Source organism: Salmo salar, chromosome 19, assembly GCF_965601325.2.
Source record: "Salmo salar chromosome 19, fSalSal1, whole genome shotgun sequence".
Classification (NCBI taxonomy): domain Eukaryota; kingdom Metazoa; phylum Chordata; class Actinopteri; order Salmoniformes; family Salmonidae; genus Salmo; species Salmo salar.
In genome coordinates, this window is record NC_138309.1 from 2,636,897 (window position 1) to 2,658,838 (window position 21,942).

Consider the following 21,942-nt stretch of genomic DNA (forward strand, 5'->3'; position numbering starts at 1 on the left):
TCTGTTTTGATGTAAGTTGTTGAATATTTATACTTTGCTCAAGTTAGTTCACTATGTCTAACAAGGCTATTTAACACTGTAGAAAATTGTAAAGGATATGTGACACAGGAAAACGCAAACCACATTTCACACGTACCTCTTGCCACTCACTTAATTTGGCACATATCCGGTTCTGAGTGTCATAGCTGCAGGGGCCCCTATCACACACATGCAAACGCACACACACACACACACACACAGTTGGGACATTGCATGACTGAGGCTTCACACTTCACTTTCTCTCAATCGGCTGAAGTATGAAAAGCCCACACCCATATTAATATGAGACGTTGACAACGTAGTGTAGTGTCTGTGTGTTGTGGCACAAACACAGACATTCACATTTGAGTAATTTAGCAGTTTTATCCAGAACAACTGAGTTAGTGCATTCATCTTAAGATAGCACAGTGGGACAGCCACATGTCAGTCATAGTAAGTAAATGTTTCCTCAATAACATAGCTATCAGCAAAGTCAGAGCTAATAAGGCGAAGAAAAAAAAGTCAAGTGCAAGTGTTAGTTATTATTTTGGGGTCCGGGGTGAGAAGGGGGTGCACAGAGACCCTCTTTAGCCCCCATAGCTTTTCTCACACTCCCCATGTCCCCCGCCTGTTCCCACATCCTTTCAATCCTACTATGGATCAACACTGCAAACCTAACACATGAAACACTCACATTTTACACTACAATCTGACATTTGGTAATAAGGCCTCTTGTTTGGGAAAGTCAAACAAAAGCACTTTTGGTCTATAGTTCAGACACACAACTCAAAAGACTTTCAGAATATTCTGCAGAACACAATAGCTTATACTTACGTTAACTTGTTTAAACATTTATTTTATTTGAAAAAGTACAGTATATAGATACAAAATGGGAAATCCTGTTTGCGTAGTTTCTTAAAAGAAACTATGTACAGTAGTTGGCTGGTATAACTCTTGCTTTTCCTCTCTTTTCCTCTTGTTGCTTTCCACTTGTCTGTGCTCTGGGGTTTGAAAGGAGGCGTCTTGTGACGGGGTGACAGTGCCTGCAGTGCCCGGGTGGCTAATTGAGCTGTTACCAGGGCAAGCCTGTGACAGCGTGCCACTCTGTGCCAAGATGAGGAGTTCCCAGGTCAGCGGCCCAAGAAGATGCCTTTTATTCCCCCATAGCATGTCCAATTGCCAGGCCCCACTGGCACAGAGAGGGGGCATTCACTGGCAGACTCAAAGGGCACTTCACTTGTAGACCTTCATTGCAAAGCGAGTGCACTTAACCTATGCACTTTGGAGTGCACTTGAAGTGACAGTATGAGCAGGGGGACTTTGAGTTCACACTTCAAAAGAGCATGTGGGTGTTGCTTGAGATGGGAGTGGGCTGATCAACGAACAAGCGGAGGCTGGAGGGACAGGGGAGTGGGGGGGGGGGGGGGGGGCAGAGGAGTGGGGGGACAAGGGGGTGGGGGAAAGATTCTTCTCCGGCTGTGAGGGATCAGTTGCAGGATTGTAAGCAAATTGCTACCCCCAAACTGCCTCTTTTGAACTGCCTCTTTCCTTTCAATGTTTCCTGTTGGGCTGGCTAGACTCCTTTGACAGATTTACAACTTTGGGGTCAAAGTTTTCCAATGGCAGCAAATAAATGTTACACCACCCCCTCCTGGCTACTCCCCCACCTGATAAAAATAAACTCTTATTCGAAGAACCCTCCCCTACATCCTTTAATGTCCAACACACAACCAGCAACCGGCCCCTTGGAGAAAAAGGGTATGTATGTGTGTGTGTGTATGTATGCGCATGCATGCATGCATGCATGAGTGTGTGTGAGTGTGTGTGTACGTGAGTATGTGTGTGCATGTGCACGTACACACATTGTATGTGTGTGGGGATGTATGTGTGTGCCATTGTATGTGTGTGAGTCAGGGTAAGTGCCTTGCAGTTTTGTGGTTAGGGAGAAAGAATGCAGGACATTGTTCTTGAACCATAAAGACAGGCACTTCATGTTTCAGTCATTTGGGGGTTGATGATTTTTTCACTCCCTCTCCCATTAGATTTTTATGTTTTGTCCCCAGTGTGATATTCCTTCTTCTCCTCCCCCAGATGGATACGAGCGGGAGTATGCCTCATTCCAACAGCATGCCATCATCTGTCTTCTCCTCTCTCTCTATTTATCTCTCCATCCTCTCTCCCTGTAACATTCATTTATCTTTATTTGCCTGCCTTTTACCTCTGTATCTGTGTCAAACATCCATTGCTCTCAGGAGAGTATTAAAGGCCTGTCACAGTGGGCCTGGGACCATAGTGATGGCTGTGATGCCCTCCCTTACATAGTGATCTCCACTTATCTACTACTGTATCAATGATGGTGGGAGTGATCAGCACTGCTGACAAGGAATTCTGCCTTTCTTAGGCTTTCATAAACCCTCCAACTCCAACCAATAGATTCCATAACCCCTCCAACTAATAGATTCCATAACAGCATTATACATGTTAATAGATGCTCTTATCCAGAGCTACTTATAGGAGCAATTAGGGTTAAGCGGCATGCTCAAGAGGACATTGACAGATTGTTCACCTAGTCAGCTCAGGGATTTGAACCAGACATCTTTCAGCTACTGGCCCAACGCTCTTAACCGCTAGGCTACCTGCCGCTCAGGTTACGTGAAGAGAGAATAGCGACAGAAGTGTCTGAGATTCACGTCTTCCTTCACTAGTCTAGCATTTGCCTTGTCAAGCAGCCCAGTCCACATGCATATGTGTATGTATGTATTATTATTATTAAAGAGATAGTTGTCTGTGTAGTGCATACCGATAAACTGGTTAAAAGGTACCCTTTTTCCTTCTAACATCGCAAGACAGTTGAGTGAGTTTTGACATGAAAGTCGCAAAATGCAAGTCATTTATGTTGGTAAATTGAATAAACGGGGATCATGAATAAAAAAGGCGTGTCATGGCCAAGGGGAACTTTAAAAGCAGTGCAACTGTATTCTTGTATGTAGTGTAGAGACAGAAGTCAGTTTAGTTTGTATTCTAGTCTGTTGTGTAGTGTTTAGGGACCCTCCTTTGGCCTTGGCCTGGTTGTGGATACTATAAATGTATCTGTCACAAGTGACACTGACTCTTACTAAACTAGAGTGCCATTCTTTTTTTATATTACGTATCAGCAGGTCTTATTATTTTATATCATGCCTATTTATGACTGCCTTTTAATCATGTATGCTGTGTGTTGTTTACAACAATTGCCTTTTATTTAATTGCTGCCATTTTCAATTGTGAAATTGAATTGCATGAGCTATTTGTTTGCTTGCATGGTGTGCTGTGATGCCCCAGATTGGCACAGTCTACATTGATTGAGACAGTTGTGGCCAAATCCCTATCCCTATCCTCCCTCCCCAAACGAATTGCTAAACACGCCCCAGAACTAGAGTTAAAAGGAACTGGAACTTACCTTGAGCGTGTCATTTGGACCAGGGACCTCTCGACATCTGCCTCGTTGCTGCTGCTCATCTCCGCTGTTTGCCTGCTGTGGGAAAAAGACACAAATCACAATGCTCTCTATAGCACTACTGAAGGAAAGTGCTTGTTTTGAACGTGTGAGTTGGCCAGTACATGCTCTAATTGTATGTTTTGTGTCCCTCGCGACTACAGACACGTGGGACACACCTGACGCAACTGCGAGAGGCTCCACCCGGCGCTACAACCCAACAGGCCCGGCGTAGCACTAGAGACAGCCCAGCAAGCAGCCACCGACAACCGTACCTGCCATTGACAGCCGAACCCTGCTTGAAAAGAGCCGAACAACATTGGCCACCACTCCGTGAGTGAATCAACTGCTGTTTCAGTTTGCCCCAGTGCTCAGAGTTAGCGTCGGGCCGTAGTGACACTGTATTGTCCTTGTTGTAAAAAGTGAATTCATAATAAAGAACCTTTGATTGTCTCTGTGTTTGTTGTGGGATTGTAGAACTCTTAGAACTCTGCTTTTGACATTTCCACCATCATTTCTCAGCCGCTGTAAGCATTTCGCTACACCCGCAATAAGATCTGCTAAACATGTGTACGTGACCAATAAAGTTTGATTTGACATCTAATGCTGTTTTATTGAGTAAGGTGAGAGGATACATTTTACCCATCTATGAAGACAATCACTCGAGTAAGCTCTGCTTATTTCACTGTTACCATTTGTAATGTATCTACAATTCACTTTAAGCCTTTTGTTTCTGTTTACACACTGACATATACAGTACATCACTAACACATACAGGCACACACACACACACCCACTCGCATGCACGCACACATACACACACACACACACACACACACACACACACACGGTCACGTGCTGTGGGATCAATGGACATGAATGTTCTCTTCTGGTATTGGCAGCCCGTCCCGATCAATGATCACTTGGCTGATGGCCGAGATTCTTGCATTCAGAAAGTATTCAGACATCTTGACTTTTTTCACATTTTGTTACGTTACAGCCTTACTCTAAAATTGATTGAAATGTTGTTTCCCCTCATCAATCTACACACAATAACCCATCATTTGAAAGCAAAACGTTTTTAGAAATGTATTAAAAATGTTCAACTGAAATATCACATTTACATAAGTGTTCAGACCCTTTACTCAGTACTTTGTTGAAGCACCTTTAGCAGCGATTACAGCCTAAAGTCTTTTTGGGTATGACACTACAAGCTTGGCACACATGTATTTTGGGAGTTTCTTCCATTCTTCTCTGTAGCTCCTCTCAAGCTCTGTCAGATTGGATGGGGAGTGTCGCTGCACAGTTATTTTCAGGTTTCTCCAGTAATGTTAGATTGAGTTCAAGTCCAGGCTCTGGCTGGACCACTCAAGGACATTCAGAGACTTGTCCCGAAGCCACTCCTGCGTTGTTTTGGCTGTGTGCTTTGGGTCGTTGTCCTGTTGGAAGGTGAATCTTCGCCTCCTGAGTGCTCTGGAGCAGGTTTTCATCAAGGATCTCTGTACTTTGCTCCGTTCATCTTTCCCTCGATCCTGACTAGTCTCCCAGTAACTGCCGCTGAAAAACATCCCCACAGCATGATGCTACCACCACCATGCTTCACCATAGGGATGGTTTCCTCCAGACTTGACACTTGGCATTCAGGCCAAAGAGTTCACACGGTTCACACGGTGCCTGACCAGTACTACGTTGACTCCTGTAAGCACGGGGAGCTGGCTCAGGTCTCCAACCTGACTCTGCCACACTCCCCGTGTGCCCCCCCCAAAAAAATATTTGGGGCTGCCTCTCGGGCTCTACCTGCCTCCCCGGCAGGTTGCTGCAATGGTCAAATAGCTGTTCCCAAGTCCAGTCTATTCTTGCCTCCAATACTTCCAGCGACCAGGATGCCATCTCCTCCCGAGCGCACTGCTTCCTATAGTCCTCCTTGACTTCCATCTGCCCTCTTCTCCGCTGCTTGGTCTTCTTGTGGTGGGTAATTCTGTAACGGCTGTCGTGAGAGAGAGTAGACCAAGGTGCAGCGGAGTTAGTGTTCATCATTGAATATTTAATAGCAGAAAGAACACTATACAAAACAAAATGAGAAAACTGACAGCCAAACAGTCCTGTCAGGTGCAAACACTAACAGAAACAATTACCCACAAAACCCAAAGGAAAAACATGCTCCTTATGTGTGACTCCCAATCAGCAACAACACTCTACAGCTGTGCCTGATTGGAAGCCACACGGCCAAAATCAATGAAACAAACCAACATAGAAAAATGCACATAGAACACCCTGGCCTAACCAAAATAAAGAACAAAAACCCTTCTCTATGGCCAGGGCGTTACAGACATACACTGTCAACTGTGGGACTTTATATAGACAGGTGTGTGCCTTTCCAAATCATGTCCAATCAATTGAATTTACCACAGGTGGACTCCAATCAAGTTGCAGAAACATCTCAAGGATGATCAATGGAAAGAGGATGCACCTGAGCTCAATGTCAAGTCTGAATAATTATGTAAACAATGTTTTTCTGTTTTTTATTTTTAATGAATAAATAAATTAACTTCGTCATTATGGGGTATTGTGCATAGATTGTTTTTATTTATCAATGTTTTAATCAATTTTAGAATAAGGCTACAATGTAAGAAAATGTGGAAAAAGGGAAGGGGTCTGAATACTTTCCAAATGCACTGTATGTGTCAGTGTTATAAAGTGTATATTTACACTGATATTATGCTATGTGTGGACTATTTAGTAAACAAGCATTCATTTAGTGCCGGCTCTGACTGCATGTGTGGGTATGGAGACCCGCGAGCCGCTGCGGCCTCTCATGATGAGTTCGGATTTTTTGTGGCCCCTCCCTCATCAAAGTTGCCCATCCCTGTTCTAATGTAACCGCAATGCCTGTTGAAGACAATGCAGTCTACGTATATGATTGATATATACATGTAGCATGTGTACGTTATATACTGTATATTAAGTTTCTCATGGCCATCATAGCAATGAGTAGTACATGACTCAGACTTTCCAGCTTATAACAGAAGTGTGATGTTAGCCTCTAAATTATTTTTCTGTGTAATTAATTTCCTCATTGAGACACACCCACATACGCAACATAGAGTCAGGCTGTTAGTTTCACAACCAGTGTGTTTTATAATATAAGATTCATGGTGAAATAGATGAAATATCACCAAACAATCTCTAGAATTATTATGACAAGTTAAAGCCATGACGTTAAAAGTTAAAATGACCTCTTCATAGTGGACTATTTTCAAAATACTCCTTACATGTCCTTGCCATAGAATTGAGTGATTTGACGGACAGAGAGAAAGAAGGCCAGGGGTGAGGGGTACAGTTGAGAGAGGGAGGAAATTAAAGGTAAAAACAGGAGGAGGAGGGAGGTGGAGAGAGGTACGGACCAAGTCAGGCATCTGACATTCTCCAGAGATCTTCTTATCTAGCCCTGAGTGGGGAAACATTTTTTCACTGGAGCGAAAGATTGGGATGAACAGATCAGGGGTAGGGGGGTTTAGGGGAGTTAACGAATGAACAAACCTGTTGTCCTCCTTCCCTCTCTCTCTATCTCTCTCTCTCTCTCTCTCTCTCCTCTCTCTCTCTCTCTCTCTCTCTCTCTCTCTCTCTCTCTGTCTGTCTTGCATCTCACTCCCTCTCTTTTCCTCCATTCCCCCACCCCACTATAGCTGGCCATCTTTTCTCAAGTTTTCTCAAACTCTGCATTATTGGATTAAGGTTTGGTTGGTGGTGCAGCTTAGAATATTTACCCCTTCTCTCTACCTCCAACCCTGCTCTCGTCCGGTCCCGAGGGGGAACCCTGCCCTGTCCGTCCGTCTGCTCTGATCGTTTTTTGTTCCCCCGCCTCCAAATGTCACTCCACTGGTCCACGGTTGAACGCAAACGCCAGGCGACAGCCAAGCTTTCCGCTTCACCAGACCTGTGTCCTTAAAACTGGGCTCTAAAAAGAGAGGGAAGAGAGAGAGCAAGCAGAGATGGAAGGATAATGAGATGTGTTGATGGAGGGGTAGCAGGTCGAGGTGGGAGGGAGGGAGGGAAGCCATCCCCCCTTTGGCTGCAAAGGTTGATACAAACGATGAGAGTTAGCTTGACCTTTGGGGATGAAGTTTGAAGTTAACGTTGCCTGATTTACTCAGTGGTTTAATGCTGGGCTGATCTAAATGTAAGATAAGATGGACAGATATACTTTATTAGTCCATATGAGATTGAAATTTGTCTTCAGCGTTTTCTCAACCACTCCAATATACACATACACACATGAACATGTATTCCTGAAACTCAGGTACTCAATGTGCACAAATCTTAATTAGTGTTCCCTTGGGTGAATCCTTACAGGAGTTACCCAACCCAAGAGGATGATGGGAGTTTGATTTCACCTCACCTCACCTTACCCTCCTTTGACCACCGCATCAGACAGACTGTCAAATCCTCATTCTTCCACATCAGCAACATTGCCAAAGTCAGGTCCTCTCCCTTCATGCCACTGAAACCTTCATCCATACATTAATCTCCTCCTGACTCGACTATTGCAACTCACTACTCAACGGCATAAACTCAAGCTCCCTTCAAAAGCTTCAAATGGTTCAAAACTCTGCAGCCTGACTTCTCACCCATACTAATTCACCCCTCTCCTCTGTGAACTCCGCTGGCTCCCTGTCTCCCACCGCATCGAATACAAGAATCGCCTTCTGACCTACAAAGCTCTCCACCACCTTGCCCTCCCTTACCTCTCAGACGTTCTTCTCCCCTACCAACCCACACGCTCACTCCATTCTGCCACAGCAGGCCACCTTATTGTCCCCAGGTCCAAGCTCCAGAGCTTCGGCAACAAGACCTTCTCCAGGATTGTGCCGTTGGCTTTGGAACTCCCTCCCTCCAGCTATCCATGACACTGAGTCCATCACCATCTATCAACCTGCCTAAATACCCACCTCTTCACCATGGCCTGCCCCCCCATCCACACACACACCCTGCTCACAAACACTCCTACTCTCTCCCCCCCACACACTCATGCACTGACACAGCACACTCTTTACTTTCCTTGAGCCCAACTCCCTACTCTTTGTTTCATGTTTTTCTTGTTTAGTCTGGCATTGTTTTTAGATTTTTGTTTCTTGTTTTTTATACAATTGTAAAGCAACTTTGGGTCCTTGAAAGGCATTATATAAATAGCACTATTAAGGGTTCACAGCTCCCGAGTGGCGCAGCGGTCTTAGGCACTGCATCTCAGTGTCACTACAGACCCTGGTTTGAACCCAAGCTGTATCATAACCGGCCGTGATCGGGAGTCCCATAGGGTGGGGCACAATTGGCCCAGCATCGTCCGGGTTAGGGGAGGGTTTGGCCGGGGTAGGCCATCATTGTAAAATTAGAATTTGTTCTTAACAAAGCTGTTAAACCTATTGTTATTCTCTGATTCATAACATTTTTGTTGACATGATCACATAACTCAAGCGTAGACTGGTAACTTTTTTTCTAATTTGGCACACAGAAACTTGAGGCCATGAGTAACTTGGTCAAAAATAATGGTACCGATTGGCCTATAGTACCGATTCGCTGTTATATGCAGTCTCACTTAAAGCCTCATATCCCTCACCCTGTTTGACCTAGAGACTTGAAACGTTGTATGTATCTTTCATCATGCTGAGAAAATTGCCTCAAGGACCAATAATGTCAGGATAAATCTTCCTCCATCTTGGTAATTTTGGAAAACATTTGAAAAACGTATTCTCATGAACCATAAGACCAAATAACACAACACTTGGTATGTAGGCACACGGTACATCTCTTAACCTAGTTTGAAAAAAGGATTGGTTAAGAGATGGCTGAGTTTCTGATAAATCAGAAATTACGTTTCCATTTAAATCCTAAGTAAATTCACTCCACAATGGCCTATCAAATCAAATGAAATCAAATTTTATTTGGCACATACACATGGTTAGTAGATGTTAATGCGAGTGTAGCGAAATGCTTGTGCTTCTAGTTCCGACCATGCAGTAATATCTAAAGTGGCATAGTTTAAAGTGACTAATGATACATTTATTACATCCAATTTTTAATTATTAAGTGGCTAGAGATTGAGTCAGTATGTTGGCAGCAGCCACTCAATGTTAGTGATGGCTGTTTAACAGTCTGATGGCCTTGAGATAGAAGCTGTTTTTCAGTCTTTCGGTCCCAGCTTTGATGCACCTGTACTGACCTCGCCTTCTGGATGATAGCGGGGTGAACAGGCAGTGGCTCGGGTGGTTGTTGTCCTTGATGATCTTTTTGGCCTTCCTGTGACATCGGGTGGTGTAGGTGTCTCGGAGAGCAGGTAGTTTGCCTCCGGTGATGCGTTGTGCAGACCTCATGTCATGAATCCCGCTTCCTGAGTCTGTTTTCTGCCTGAGCTGACTGTTTTCTGTTTTGGAGTCTGTTTCCTGAGGTTCCTGAACGCACCCTGTCTGGTTGCCAGGCGACAAAGTTAGACGGGAGATCTCTCGATTACCCGCACCTGCATCTCATCAGCTATCTGCACACCTGGTCCTGATCATCACCCCTTCACTTTATAAGCTCTGACCTGACATCCATTCCCTGCCGGATTGTTAGCAATGAACAGTATGTTGTGTCAGCGTATCAGCCTCAAGTCACTAGAGTTAGTTTTGTTGTTATGTACTTTTTACCGGTTACTCACCTCCATTTACTCTGTCTACAGTCATTCTCCCAGAACATTCACCCCCCCGCCTGGTCGTCGGTGGCTTCTGTGACATCATTGGATCTGCCTATTCACTCTCATCAACTCACCTCTGCTGCCGCGCCGTCTCCTGGATTATTCTGCTTTCACCTTGACTCTGTAAATAAATACTCACCTTCAATTTACTCCCCTTGTCCTGGTCGGCTTCTGGGTTCTGCTTTAGAGAATCGTGACACCTCACTACCCTCTGGAGAGCCTTACGCTTGTGGGCGGAGCAGTTGCCGTACCAGGCAGTGATACAGCCCGACAGGATGCTCTCGATTGTGCATCTGTAAAAGTTTGAGTGTTTTTGGTGACAAGCCGAATTTCTATAGCCTCCTGATCCTGATGTTGAAGAGACACTGTTGCGCCTTCTTTACCACGCTGTCTGTGTGGGTGGCCCATTTCAGTTTGTCCGTGATGTGTACACCGAGAAACTTAAAACTTTCCACTGATGTGGATAATCGGGTGCTCCCTCTGCTGTTTCCTGAAGTCCACGATCATCTCCTTTGTTTTGTTGACGTTGAGTGTGAGGTTATTTTCCTGACACCACACTCCGAGGGCCCTCACCTCCTCCCTGTAGGCCGTCTCGTTGTTGTTGGTAATCAAGCCTACCGCTGTAGTGTCTTCTGCAAACTTGATGATTGAGTTAGAGGCGTGCATGGCCACGCAGTCATGGGTGAACAGGGTGTACAGGAGAGGGCTGAGCATGCACCCTTGTGGGGCCCCAGTGTTGAGGATCAGCGGGTTGGAGATGTTGTTTCCTACCCTCACCACCTGGGGGCGGCCCGTGAGGAAGTCCAGGACCCAGTTGCACAGGACGTGGTCGAGACCCAGGGTCTCGAGCTTAATGATGAATTTGGAGAGTACTATGGTGTTAAATGCTGATCTGTAGTCGATGAACAGCATTCTTACATAGGTATTCCTCTTGTCCAGGTGGGTTAGGGCAGTGTGCAGTGTGATTGCGTCGTCTGTGGACCTATTGGGGCGGTAAGCAAATTGGAGTGGGTCTAGGGTGTCAGGTAGGGTGAAGGTGATATGATCCTTGTCTAGTCTCTCAAAGCACTTCATGATAACGGAGATGAGTGCTACCGGGCGATAGTAATTTAGCTCAGTTACCTTAGCTTTCTTGGGAACTGGAACAATGGTGGCCCTCTTGAAGCACGTGGGAACAGATGACTGGGATAAGGATTGATTGAATATGTCCGTAAACACACCAGCCAGCTGGTCTGCGCATGCTCTGAGGATGCTGCTAGGGATGCCGTCTGGGCCAGCAGCCTTGCGAGGGTTATCACGTTTAAATGCTTTGCTCACGTTGGCTGCTGTGAAAGAGAGCCCGCAGGTTTTGGTAGCGGGTCATGTCGTTGGCACTGTATTGACCTCAAAGCGAGCAAAGAAGTTGTTTAGTTTGTCTGGGAGCAGGACATCGTGGTCCGTGGCGGGGTTGGTTTTCTTTTGTAGTCCGTGATTGACTGTAGACCCTGCCACATACCTCTCGTGTCTGAGCCGTTGAATTGCGACTCCACTTTGTCTCTATACTGACGCTTAGCTTTTTTGATTGCCTTGCGGAGGGAATAGCTACGCTGTTTGTATTCGGTCATGTTTCCGGTCGCCTTGCCCTGATTAAAAGCAGTGGTTCGCGTGTTTTGCACGAATGCTGCCATACATCCACAGTTTCTGGTTGGGGAAGGTTTTAACTTCTTGGGGCTATGTGGGACGCTATGTGGGGCTATGTGGGACGCCACCCGTGGTGCACCCTATCAACAGCAGGTGCATTTCAAGAGCGGCAAATTTGAAACCAAATAAATGTCAAAATTCAAATTTTTCAAACATACAACTATCTTACACCCTTTGAAAGATAAACATCTCCTTAATCTAACCACGTTGTCCGATTTCAAAAAGGTTTTACGGCGAAAGCATAAAGTTAGATTATGTTAGGAGAGTACATTGACAATAGCTGTGTGTAATGTTTTGTCAATTCAAAGACAGGGTCACCAAAACCATAAAACCAGCTAAAATGATGCACTAACCTTTTACAATCTCCATCAGATGACACTCCTAGGACATTATGTTAGACAATGCATGCATTTTTAGTTCTATCAAGTTCATATTTATATCCAAAAACAGCGTTTTACTATGGCATTGATGTTGAGGAAATCGTTTCCCTCCAATAACCGGCAGTCAAGTCAGCACCACAAATTAAATAATTAAAATTAGAAAACATTGGTAAAATATTATATTGTCATTTAAAGAATTATAGATTTACATCTCTTGAACGCAATCAACTTGCCAGATTTAAAAATAACCTTACTGGGAAATCACACTTTGCAATAATCTGAGCACTGCGCCCAGAAAAATATGCTTTGCTATACAGACAAACGGCCATGTTGGAGAGATCTAAAATCGAAAATACTATGTAAATAATCCATTACCTTTGATTCTCTTCATCAGATGTCACTTCCAGGAATCCCAGGTCCATAACGAATGTAGTTTTGTTCAAAAAAGCTCATCATTTATATCCAAAAAGCTCCGTGTTGTTAGCACATGATCTAAGCCAGCCGGACTTCTCGTCATGAACGAGGGGAAAAAATATATTTCCGTTCGTTCAAACATGTCAAACGTTGTATAGCATAAATCATTAGTGCCTTTTTTAACCAGAACATGAATAATATTCAAGGTGGACGAATGCATACTCTTTTATAACGTATTGGAACGAGGGTACCCAACATGAACTCGCGCGCCAGAGTCTAATCGGCCATCACCGTTCCATGGCTCTTGTTCGGTCAGATCTCACAGTAAAAGACTCAAAACACTTTGTAAAGGCTGGTGACATCTAGTGGAAGCAATAGGAAGTGCCAAAACATTAATCAACCCCTGTGTGTTTCAATGGCATAGGCTTAAAGGTAATTCAACACATCAGGTATCCACTTCCTGTCAGAAAATGTCTCAGGGTTTTGCCTGCCAAATTAGTTATGTTATACTCACAGACACCATTCAAACAGTTTTAGAAACATTAGGGTGTTTTCTATCCATATATAATAAGTATATGCATATTCTAGTTACTGGGTAGGATTAGTAACCAGATTAAATTGGGTACGTTTTTTTATCCAGCCGTGAAAATACTGCCCCCTAGCCCCAACAGGTTAATAGTTGCTGTGGGTACAACATCACCGATGCACTTGCTAATAAACTCGCTCACCGAATCAGCGTATTCATCAATGTTATTGTTCGCCGCTATGCAGAACATATCCCAGTCCACGTGATCGAAGCAATCTTGAAGCGTGGAATCAGATTGGTCGGACCAGCGTTGAACAGACCTGAGCATGGGCATTTCTTGTTTTAGTTTCTGTCTATAGGCTGGGAGCAACAAAATGGAGTCGTGGTCAGATTTTCCGAAAGGAGGGCGGGGCAGGGCTTTGTATGCGTCGTGGAAGTTAGAGTAATAATGGCCCAGGATTTTTTCTGCCCGGGTAGCACATTCGATATGCTGATAAAATTTAGGGAGTCTTGTTTTCAGATTAGCCTTGTTTAAATCCCCAGCTACAATGAGACTGTTTATGATTATCAAATACATTACCATGATGAACCATGTTAAGATTGGCATTTATATCTTAAAAAAGAAAGAAACTATTAACCTCTTGGGGCTAGGTGGGATGCTAGCGTGCCACCCGTGGTGCACTCCATCAACAGCAGGTGCATTTCAAGAGCGGCAAATTTGAATCCAAATAAATGTCAAAATTCAAATTTTTCAAAAATACAACTATTTTACACCATTTGAAAGATAAACATCTCCTTAATCTAACCACGTTTTACGATTTCAAAAAGGTTTTACGGCGAAAGCATAAATTTAGAGTATGTTAGGACAGTACATTTACAAGAGTTGTGTGTAATGTTTTGTCAAGTCAAAGACAGGGTCACCAAAACCATAAAACCAGCTAAAATGATGCACTAACCTTTTACAATCTCCATCAGATGACACTCCTAGGACATTATGTTAGACAATGCATGCATTTTTAGTTCTATCAAGTTCATATTTATATCCAAAAACAGCGTTTTACTATGGCATTGATGTTGAGGAAATCGTTTCCCTCCAATAACCGGCAGTCAAGTCAGCGTAACAAATTAAATAATTAAAATTAGAAAACATTGGTAAAATATTATATTGTCATTTAAAGAATTATAGATTTACATCTCTTGAACGCAATCAACTTGCCAGATTTAAAAATAACCTTACTGGGAAATCACACTTTGCAATAATCTGAGCACTGCGCCCAGAAAAATACGCGTTGCGATACAGACTAGACGTCATGTTGGGGAGATCTAAAATCGAAAATACTATGTAAATAATCCATTACCTTTGATTCTCTTCATCAGATGTCACTTCCAGGTATCACAGGTCCATAACGAATGTAGTTTTGTTCAAAAAAGCTCATCATTTATGTCCAAAAATCTCCGTCTCGTTAGCACATGATGTAAGCCAGCCGGACTTCTCGTCATGAACGAGGGGAAAAAATATATTTCCGTTCGTTCAAACATGTCAAACGTTGTATAGCATAAATCATTAGGGCCTTTTTTTAACCAGAACATGAATAATATTCAAGGTGGACGAATGCATACTCTTTTATAACGTATTGGAACGAGGGTACCCAACATGAACTCGCGCGCCAGGTGTCTAATGGGACATCATCGTTCCATGGCTCTTGTTCGGTCAGATCTCCCTCCAGAAGACTCAAAACACTTTGTAAAGGCTGGTGACATCTAGTGGAAGCAATAGGAAGTGCCAAAATATTCCTAAACCCCTGTGTTTTTCAATGGGATAGGTTTAAAGTCAATACAACACATCAGGTATCCACTTCCTGTCAGAAAATGTCTCAGGGTTTTGCCTGCCAAATGAGTTCTGTTATACTCACAGACACCATTCAAACAGTTTTGGAAACTTTAGAGTGTTTTCTATCCATATATAATAAGTATATGCATATTCTAGTTACTGGGTAGGATTAGTAACCAGATTAAATCGGGTACATTTTTTTTATCCAGACGTGCAAATGCTGCCCCCTAGACCCAACAGGTTAATAATTAACTTTTTTAACCTGTTGGGGCTACAGGTTAGCAATGAACCCCGAGTCGGGATTGCTAACAAGGCTGGAAATTCAAAACATCAAAAATCTAATAATTTCAATTTCTCAAACCATCAACTATTTTACACAATTTAAAAGATAAACATCTCCTTAATCTAACCACATTGTTCGATTTTCAAAGAGGCTTTACGGCAAAAGCATAAAGTTAGATTATGTTAGGACAGTACATAGCCACAAAAGTACAAACATCCATTTTCAATTCAAGGTCAGGCGTCACCAAAAGCAGAAACCAGCTAGAATTATGCACTAACCTTTGTCAATCTCCATCAGATGACACTCCTAGGACATTATGTTATACAATACATGCATTTTTTGTTCCATCAAGTTCATATTTATATCCAAAAACAGCATTTTACAGTAGCGTGAAATTCAGATTTTTTTCTTCTCTGAAATGCTTCCGGTGAACATAACAAAATTACTATTCGACAACATTGGTAAATTATAATATTGTCATTCAAAGAATAAGATATTATCATCTCGTAATTGCTACCGAATGGCCAGATCTCAAAATAACTTTACTGGGAAATCACATTTTGCAATAAACGGGGTGCTATGCTAAGAACAACAGGCTATGCTATACAGTTAGCATCATCTAAAATCGATAATAACATTGTAAATACCCCCTTACCTTTGATTATCTCCATCAGAAGGCAGGATCCCAGGTCCGGAAGGCATTCCAGGTCCGGAACAAATGTGGTTTCTTTTGACAAAGTTCATAATTTATGTCCAAATAACACCAAGTACTTAGCGTTCATTATGCTCCCACAAAACGTGGTTGGGGGGCTGGTAAAATCACGCCGAAAAGCTAAAAAAACCTAGTAAATAATCTATTTATGTTCGTTCAAACATGTCAAATGTTGTTTAGCATTAATCTTTTGGTCCATTTTTAACGTTAAACATCAGTAATATTTTCACACAACCTATCCTATGTCTAGATAAAAAATGATGACAAACTCACGTTTCTCAGATTTATGCGCAGGCGCAAAAAAATGAAGTGATGACATGTCAACTTCCTTGGATTCTAATTTGCTCTCTGTTTATCATAGACGCTTCAAACAACTTTATAAAGATCGTTGACATCTAGTGGAAGCCGTAGGTGTTGCGAAATGAATCCTTTCTCACTATGGTATCTATAAAACAATGACACTAAATAGTACAGTCACAAAATTCAAAAATTTTTTGATCTATTTTTCACAGGTTTTTGCCTGCAATATGAGTTTTGTTATACTTACAGACACCATTCAAACTGTTTTAGAAAATTCAGAGTGTTTTCTATCCGAATGTGTTAATAATATGCATATCCTAGCTTCTGAGTTGGTGTAGGAGGCAGTTAAAAATGGGCACATATTTTTTTCAAAATGTCTCAATACTGCCCCCGAGCCCCAACAGGTTTAACTATGTAACGCTAATGCTTAAAATAACCATAAAATATCTTCTTCTTATGGATTAAAAGTCAGATTCACTCCAAATTGGACTCATCTTTGGACTCATCATAATAGTCACTAAAGAGTTTGAGAAAATAATGCTGATGCATTCAAAGATTGCCACACTATACCAGTAGATGCATATTAGCACATACGCTAATAGCAAAAAATAAATACTTCAAAATAGTTATTCTCATGGACCATAGAACCAAATAACACGAAATTGGAATGGTCCATGTCTTGACTTAGTTTGATTAAAGCTAAGGGATTGGTCAAAAGATGGCTGCGTTTTTTACAAATCAAAAATCTGATTTCAGGTGTCCATTTAAACCACTGTAAATCCACTCCGCAGTGGCCTATCAACTTGAAACTTGTCTTCACTATCATGGATGTCCCTAAGATGAACTAAACTGAATTTTGTATTGATATCTAAAAAAAACAAGGAAACTATTAAAAACGTATTCTTTGCATATGCAAAAAAAAAACATTTCTTTAATAGTTTTGAGAAACAATTGTTGCTATATTCAGATATGACATATATTGAAATACGCACTGTACTTATAGATACACGTTAGCACACATGCTAATGCAAAAAATACTTTAAAAAACTTTTTCTCCTGAACAATAAAACAATAAATCATCTTCGTCAGATGATAAAGAAAAATCATTGTCGGACCAGAACGCAGCAGGGTTATGTGCACTCATCTTTTATTGAACTGGCAAAGAAGGAGAACCAAAATAAACACGTACACAAAACACAATGACGAATAACAGGCCGGTAAGGCATTAAGGCTATACCTAGCACAATCTCCCACAAACTACCAACAAAAACATATAGGACTCTCAATCAGAGGCAACTAGGAACACCTGCCTCCAATTGAGAGTCCAACACCCAATGACCTAAACAAAGAAATACTAATACTAGAATGAACATAGAAATACAAAACATACAACATAGCCAAAAACCCGGAAATAATAAATCAAACACCCTTCTAAACAACCAACCACCCCGAACCACATAAAACAAATACCCCCTGCCACGTCCTGACCAAACTACAATACAAATAACCCCTATTACTGGTCAGGACGTGACAACAGATTACAGGTATATTGTCACGCCTGCTCCCACTCCCCCTCTCTGGCGCTCGAGTGAGCAAGGCTGCCCATCATTACATACACCTGTCACCATTGTTATGTGCATCAGCGCTTCATTGGACTCACCTGGACTCCATCACTTTATTGATTGACTCCTCTTTATCTGTCTATTCCTCAGTTTAATCCCCATGTCAGCATTAAGATCGTTTTGTTTCCCTTGTCCAGACGCTGTCCGTATTTTGTTTCATGTCTGTTATTTATTAAATATTCACTCCCTGTACTTGCTTCTCGTCTCCCAGCGTCTGTCCTCACATATATAGATTCAATGAATTAACCTCTAATGAATTTGAGAATGATTACCTGCTGCATTGAAAGATAAGCAACCTACAGCAGTAGACTAGACTTCACTTGCGTCATTCTTGTGGTATTGAGAGATAAACATGGTAATGCTTTTGCTGATTGCACATACAGGAAGAGAGTTCCTACATGACAGAGTGCTTGCTCTGTTATCCAATTGATTTTGTGTCCTTTCTGTCAACCTGTGAACTCCGTTCATTGCTGCTTGCGGCTATATTTATTATGAATATGGTTATCATTATGATTATTATAACCTCACTCTGTCCACTGTTCTCTCTGTCCAATGTTCACTCCTAAATGTGCTGTGTACACTGGAGAAGTCATTTGTTTTCTCTTAGTTCTCATCCAAAGAGAAAACAAATGAACTCATCCAGAACATATGTTGCTTTTTCAAACAGTCCAATGTTTTTTTTCTCTGTTTCATAAACTGTTTTGCTTGCAGCCTAAATTGAATAATAGATTACCATATCTCTTTCCTGTCATTTTAATGGGCACATGAATGTATTGCAAGATAAGAAATCCTATCCAAAATGTTTCACATGTTTCTGAGAATCATATTGTAGTGAATTTGGGGGTCATCCCATGTGGGACTTGAACCAGCAACCTTGGGTCTGTCAATTAAACACTTAAGCCATTATGTCGATAAGTCAGAGGTGCTTGACAAGACAGGTGGTGATGGACATAGGACGCTAGTCGTTAGACTATTCCTTCAGAAGTCTCCCTCATACCTCAACTTTCTTTCACATAGCTGTACCATCTCAATCAACATAGCAAATTTGGAGGTTTGCTCAAACAAGTCTCCAACCCAAGGCCAGTCCAACACGAATGCCAATACCCTTGGAGATCTGAACCTGTTGATTTGAATCCTCTAGTTTCATACTTGCATTGGTCTTTAATATAGGGCAGACAAACAAGTTCCCTACCTTATCTTCCTTCCACTTGCCTAATCCATTTCTGCTTTAATGCTGCAATCAGTTGGTTGTAACTTTGGATAGAGAAAACATTCCCATATATTTTTGATAGCTGCATGTGTGATAAAACTCGACCATTCCTATTCATAATATTATTAAGAAAGATACACTACTGGTCAAAAGTTTTAGAACACCTACTCATTCAAGGGTTTTTCTTTCTTTTTACTATTTTTTACATTGTAGAATAATAGTGAAGACATCAAAACTATGAAATAACACATATGGAATCATGTGGTAAACCAAGAAGTGTTAAACAAATCAAAATACATTTTATATTTGAGATTCATCAAATAGCAACCCTTTGCCTTGATGACAGCTTTGCACACGCTTGCCATTTTCTCAACCAGCTTCATGAGGTAGTCACCTGGAATGCATTTCAATTAACAGGTGTGCCTTCTTAAAAGTTAATTTGTGGAATTTATTTCCTTCTTAATGCGTTTGAGCCAATCAGTTGTGTTGTGACAAGGTAGGGGGGTATACAGAAGATAGCCCTATTTGGTATAAGACCAAGTCCATATTATGGCAAGAACAGCTCAAATAAGCAAAGAGAAATGACAGTCCATCATTACTTTAAGACACGAAGGTCAGTCAATACAAAACATTTCAAGAACGTTGAAAGTTTATTCAAATGCAGTCGCAAAAACCATTAAGCCCTATGATGAAACTGGCTCTCATAAGGACCGCCACAGGACAGGAAGACCCAGAGTTACCTCTGCTGCAGAGGATAAGTTCATTAGAGTTACCATCCACAGAAATTGCAGCCCAAATAAATGCTTCACAGAGTTCAAGTAACAGACACATCTCAACATCAACTGTTCAGAGGAGACTGTGTGAATCAGGCCTTCATGGTCAAATTGCTGCAAAACAAACACTATTAAAAGGACATCAATAAGAAGAAGAGACTTGCTTGGGCCAAGAAACACGTGCAATGAACATTAGACAAGTGGATATTTGTCCTTTGGTCTGGAGTCCAAATGGGAGATTTTTGGTTCCAACCGCCGTGTCTTTTTGAGACGCGGTGTGGGTGAACGGATGATCTACGCATGTGTATTTCCCCACCGTAAAGCATGGAGGAGGAGGTGTTACTGTATGGTGTGGGGGTGCTTTGCAGGTGACACTGTCAGAGATTTATTTAGAATTCAAGGCACACTTAACCAGTATGGCTACCACAGCATTCTGCAGCGATACGCCATCACATCTGGTTTGGGCTTAGTGGGACTATCATTTGTTTTTCAACAGGACAATGACCCAACACACCTCCAGGCTGTGTAAGGGCTATTTTACCAAGAAGGAGAGTGATGGAATGCTGCATCAGATGACTTGGCCTCCACAATCCCCCGACCTCAACAAAATTGAGATGGTTTGGGATGAGTCCGACCACAGATTGAAGGAAAAGCAGCCAAGAAGTGCTCAACATATGTGGGAACTCCTTCAAGACTGTTGGAAAAGCACTCCAGGTGAAGCTAGTTGAGAGAATGCCACTATACACTACCGTTCAAAAGTTTGGGGTCACTTAGAAATGTCCTTGTTTTCCATGAAAACATACATGAAATGAGTTGCAAAATGAATAGGAAATATAGTCACGACATTGACAAGGTTATAAATAATGATTTTTAATTGAAAAAATAATTGTGTCCTTTAAACTTTGCTTTCGTCAAAGAATCCTCTATTTGCAGCAATTACAGCCTTGCTGACCTTTGGCATTCTAACTGTCAATTTGTTGAGGTAATCTGAAGAGATTTCACACCATGCTTCCTGAAGCACCTCCCACAATTTTGATTGGCTCGATGGGCACTTCTTATGTACCATAAGGTCAAGCTGCTCCCACAACAGCTTAATAGGGTTGAGATCCGGTGACTGTGCTGGCCACTCCAATATAGACAGAATACAAGCTGACTGCTTCTTCCCTAAATAGTTCTTGCATAGTTTGGAGCTGTGCTTTGGGTCATTGTCCTGTTGTAGGAGGAAATTGGCTCCAATTAAACGCCGTCCAAAGGTATGGCATGGCGTTGCAAAATGGAGTGATAGCCTTCCTTCTTTAAGATCCCTTTTACCCTGTACAAATCTCCCACTTTACCACCAGCAAAGCACCCCCAGACCATCACATTGCCTCCATCATGCTTGACAGATGGCGTCAAGCACTCCTTCAGCATCTTTTACTTTTTTCTGTGTCTCATGAATGTTCTTCTTTGTGATCTGAACACCTCAAACTCAGATTTGTCTGTCCATAACACTTTTTTCCAATCTTCCTCTGTATAGTTTCTGTGTCTGTGTTCTTTTGCCCATCTTAAATCTTTTATTTTTATTGGCCAATCTGAGATATGGCTTTTTCTTTGCAACTCTGCGTAGAAGGCCAGCATGCCGGAGTCGCCTCTTCACTGTTGACGTTGAGATTGGTGTTTTGCGGGTACTATTTAATGAAGCTGCCAGTTGAGGATTTGTGAGGTATCTGTTTCTCAAACTAGACACTCTAATGTACTTGTCCTCTTGCTCAGTTGTGCACCGGGGCCTCTCACTCCTCTTTCAGTTCAGTTTGTGCTGTTCTGTGAAGGGAGTAGTACACAGTGTTGTACGAGATTTTCAGTTTCTTGGCAACTTCTCGGATGGAATATCCTTCACTTCTCAGATCAAGAATAGACTGACGAGTTTCAGAAGAAAATTATTTGTTTCTGGCCATTTTGAGCCTGTAATCAAACCCACAAATGCTGATGCTCCAGATACTCAACTAGTTTAA